General features: G+C 37.1%; 1 long non-coding RNA gene across 1 annotated transcript in view; it reads right to left on the bottom strand.

The window, feature by feature from the left end:
- LOC144270847 (uncharacterized) overlaps nt 1-2,582 on the bottom strand; it is a 28,432-nt gene extending 25,850 nt beyond the window's left edge. The window contains exons 1-2 of the long non-coding RNA XR_013347262.1: nt 2,514-2,582; nt 1,817-1,876 (exon numbers count right to left, since the gene is read on the bottom strand). This is a non-coding gene — a long non-coding RNA (uncharacterized LOC144270847). The remainder of the gene's footprint in view (nt 1-1,816; nt 1,877-2,513) is intronic.
- Nucleotides 2,583-4,943: the final 2,361 nt, after the last annotated feature.

Raw genomic sequence — 4,943 nt, 5'->3', positions numbered from 1 at the left:
GGTTTTTGTTTCATTATCTTCATTGAAATGATAAAAGGAGAAAAGCCTTCCAGTTAAATATAGTCTCAGAAAGCAAAATTAAATGACCCTTCCTTTTTATAAAGGCTTCTAATATTGTACGCCTGTTTCATTGTTAGCATTCCCACCCCGCACTCTCTTATTGTAGAAGTGACCCTTCTCTAACTCTTTATTCTTGAATGATAGTCTCTCAGACTTGGTTAATCTAAATTAATTCTCAGGTCTTTTAAGGAAAGTCCACTCTGACTAGCACATTGGCCATTACCAAAGCTGATGATTGTTTACAGTGGTGCTGATTGGACACTATTGTGACTAGACTACAAATTTATCAATAGGCCAATGCCAAGAAGCATAATTGATTATCTTTATCTTCATTTTTGGGATCTGATATTTTAGGGTAACCAGTTTAGAGTGACTGGTTCACAAATCAAAACTTTTTGAACCCCAGGCATATACTAGGATGCCTGACATCCACAAAGAAGGGTGAACTGTAAACAATGTAAGAAATGTTATCTAAGCAGGAGTGCATGTGATCTGTAGTATTTGAATATTTAAAATTATTTTGCTTTAAAAAAAAAAAAAAAGTGCCTTATGAAAGCCAGTGTATGTAATGTTTAGGGAAAGGGCAAAGTTCTTGTCTGTAAAATGCAAAAGGCCACAGTTAACCTATATGAGGAATTCAAATATGCAAGTCCCTTTTCCCTCTTCCCCTTCCCCCCACAACTCTGAAATGTAACAGCATTTCTCTAGGTTTAAAAAACAAAACAAAACAAAAAAACCCATATCACTGGTGATGAAATGCTGAAAGCTTCAACCTGTCTGTGGTATAAAATTAGTGCTATAGTTAGACTTTCTTTGAACTCTAACTTGTCTGTTGTAGCATAATCAGTTGTCCTGTGATTCCATTTTTATTACATTTTTACAGAAGTATAGTAAGTAAGGCTGAGTGCTATATCTGATTATGGTGGTTGCCTTCCAAGTGAGGAAATGTTCCCTTGAATCTGTGAGACTAACTGCCTCACTTTCTCTCTCATTTGATCCCACACACTGCTACTATGCTTTCCTCAAATCTTGCCATATTTTTTAAAGATAGCTAATTGGGAAACCAGCCTTTGAACCAATGGACAAAAAAGAAAATGTTAAGTTAGAAAGAAACTTCCCTCCATTTTGTTTGAGGGAGTTTTTTGCTACCTGAAGTCTCTAATCTAGTTTTTCAAAACCAGTGTGAAATCCTGACCCACTGAAGTCAATGGCAAAACTGCCATTAGCTTTAATGGGGTCAGGATTTCACACAGTGATAGTTTATCACAAAAAGGGAGGGGGAGCTAATTTAGAGGAAAATCCCTGCTAGGGTATAATATATCAGAGATTATTATTCATATCTTATCTCTGATTTTACTGCAGGACCTTCAGAGGTTTTTTTACTCTACAAAATCTAAAATGAATGGAAATGTTTTCATGGCAAAACACAGTGGAGGGAACTTTGCTTGTTTTTTTTATCACTTCTTACGGTGCTGGAAACTCACAGCATTTTGTTGCTGCATGAGAAGCATAAAGCCCCCCAAAAAAGGAGTCTAATTTCACTGTCCTTGCTGAAAGAAATGCAAAAAATAACCAACATACTATTAAGTGAACTAGTGGTTTAAATGTTGTTACTAATAAAACAGATTAGGAGTTTTCCTGACAGTGTTCCTTTCCTTGGGATATAAAATGGAATTCCTTTTCTGGTAACTGTTAAATGTAAACACAGCCTTAGAGTTTAATAATAATAATAATAATAAAAAAAGCTATGACTGACCTGTTTCATGTGTTTCCAGAAACTTATGCTCCAGGTGTACAATAACCTCTGCATCACATGCTGATTTATTAAAGAAAAAATAAATGTATGTTAGGAAAATATTTAACTTTGAATCTTTTAAAGGTTGGTTGAATTAACTGATACTTGAAATCTCTTATTGAATTATTGTGAAACTATGTGATTGTGTCTGAGGCAAGAGTGCCTTGTTTAGCAGGATGATTCTATAGTTAGCATGTTCCTCAGTTTGGGGGTGGAGGGTTTATAATACAAAGGAAATCAGATACACAGTTCAGCTGGATTTTCTACCTATAGGGTGCTCCCCAGAAAGCCTTTTTTGTAATTACTACTTTAAATCTAGCTTTTTATTGAGTAGTAATTAAACATCCATTTTCATATGCATATATCTTTTAGATGTCAATATGCTAATGTTTGCGTGAAATGGTAGCAGTTTAAGGCCAATGGTAGAATTATTGTACCTTGATACTTGACCTTAATCAATATGTGACTCTTGTAATACATTGAAGGTAATACATACAAGATCACTGAATTTGATAGTGTTTAAATTTAAATGAAAAACATCCTTCGTATGAGAAATCTGTAGAAAGGAATTGTTGGGGAAAATAGGTGGTAGAGGGGATGCCATTGGCTAATGGTGTTCTGTAACATACTGTTGAATTTTCTCCTGTACATGCAGTACCTTACTCTTGCATCCTTCTTGTTCTCTGTTGGGTAGACATATGGTGAAAAGGAGTGATATGCAGCCATCTTTCCAAGGAGATGCATTAAGACTCCCTTCCGATTGGGAGAATGTCAATTTTCATACCTTGTGCCTCAGTCATTACAAGCAGTTGGTGCAGAAAGAATCCTGATAAGTTCAGCAAATAGACAGTTTTATCGTAAGTAGATGTATCCCAATGGTCATGATGGTAGATAAATCTTAAAATACTAAGTATTTTAGCAGTAATGGTCTTTGTATAACTTTATTATGTGCCATGCAAGAGCCTGTTAAATGCAACTCTAGTTATTGCTAATGTTTGTAAACATGGTATTTGTATGTCTCCACAAATTAGGTTTCCTGTAACTGCTGCACAAAAGAATAGCGAATTGCAGTAAGAGCAAGGAGCAAGTCACATATATTCTCTTTTCTACCTGTACAAGTTATTGGCTCAAAATGATAGGTTTGCCTTGCTGTCGTCTTTAAAATAAAACTAGTGGGTTGTCGGACATGAAGCAGAAGTTCTACATGCAAGAACTAGTCTGACTGCTTATCTTAGTTCAAATTAATAATTCTTGCTTTTAGCTCTGTATAAAGATTTCAATATCCCTTGCCTGTATAATTTGTCTCCAGCTGTAATAAATGAGCCTTTCTTGTGAGATCACAGCAATCCTTTCATAAAACTGAATGGAGTTCTATTATATAGGTATAAACTAAAATTCTGGGTTTATCAAGTATATGTGTACAATACAACAGCAAAATAGTTACATACAGATATAGTTCAGCTATGCCTGAACTTAGGCAACAACTGTCTAACACTCACTATGCAGCAATTTAGAAAGGAAAATTAAGTGTCATCCAATTGAAACTGAAAATAATATTATGTAGGATGAATTGCAATTCACCAAGCTGGAATTTAACTATGACAGAGGGTTTATTCCACCACTTTGGACGTTTGGCTCTCTAATCATAAATGGTGAAGGCGTAAGTTTTAACTGTTCTCTGAAAGCTGTAATCTCCATCAAAACAACACTCTGTAGCACTCTTCTGGGTCCTGGCTTAAAATTCTGTACTCCTTCCTAGTGAAATGCTGCTACTGTATTAGTAGCATTGGTCCCTCCTGCAAAAGGTGGCTTTTTCAACCTCTTCATTCTGGGTAACATTTTCTCCTTTATGGCTGGACCAGGCAAACTTACGATTTCGAAGAAGCATATTCTTTCAAAACTTCCATCAAGAAGGCAGATTCACTGCCAATATGATACAATTTAGTCACCAACACCTTAGGCCGAGTCTTGGCAAAAAAACTGTCAGTGTAAAGTTTTGCTGGCTATCAAAAAGCGGTAAAAGAAAATTACTGCATGTTCACGCTGTCTTTTTCTATCTGAAGAGAACGTCCACACTTGGGGCAGTAGCATCGACAGTGAGACTAATGCGCTATGGGTAGCTATCCCACAGTTCAGCTCTCCACCTTTTGCCACTAGGTCTTGTGGGAAGGCGGAGTAGATTACAGCGCATCATGGGTCCAGGCTCAATGTACCATGATGCACTGCTTTGTGTCTTAGCATTCCATGTGTTTCTGTCTTCAGTTTGTGGCATTTTTCAGCATCCCTTGTTTTCTGCTCACCCCACCATCTCTGCCTGAAAGAATGGATCCTGCACTGCTCTCCAATGCTCTGCTAGCTATCAGTAGCACATTGCGAAAGGCAGGAACTTCACGATTAACTACACTAACTCAAAAAGAAAAGGAGTACTTGTGGCACCTTAGAGACTAACCAATTTATTTAAGCATAAGCTTTCGTGAGCTACAGCTCACTTCATCGGATGCATACTGTGGAAAGTGTAGAAGATGTTTTTATACACACAAACCATGAAAAAATGGGTGTTTATCGCTCCAAAAGGTTTTCTCTCCCCCCACACTTCTCTCCTGCTGGTAATAGCGTATCTAAAGTGATCACTCTCCTTACAATGTGTATGATAATCAAGGTGGGCCATTTCCAGCACAAATCCAGGGTTTAACAAGAACGTCTGAGGAACAGTGGGGGAGGGAAGGAATAAACAAGGGGAAATAGGTTACTTTTTATAATAACTCAACCATTCACAGTCTCTATTCAAGCCTCAGTTAATTGTATCCAATTTGCAAATTAATTCCAATTCAGCAGTCTCTCGTAGGAGTCTGTTTTCAAAGTTTTTTGTTGAAGGATAGTCACTTTGAGATCAGAAATCGAGTGACCAGAGAGATTGAAGTGTTCTCCGACTGGTTTTTGAATATTATAATTCTTGACATCTGATTTGTGTCCATTTATTGTTTTACGTAGAGACTGTCCAGTTTGCCCAATGTACATGGCAGAGGGGCATTGCTGGCACATGATGGCATATATCACATCGGTGGATGTGCAGGTGAACGAGCCTTTG

The sequence above is a fragment of the Eretmochelys imbricata genome, chromosome 10 (assembly GCF_965152235.1).
Source record: "Eretmochelys imbricata isolate rEreImb1 chromosome 10, rEreImb1.hap1, whole genome shotgun sequence".
In the NCBI taxonomy this organism is placed as follows: domain Eukaryota; kingdom Metazoa; phylum Chordata; order Testudines; family Cheloniidae; genus Eretmochelys; species Eretmochelys imbricata.
This window is presented reverse-complemented; position numbering and strand designations above follow the sequence as displayed.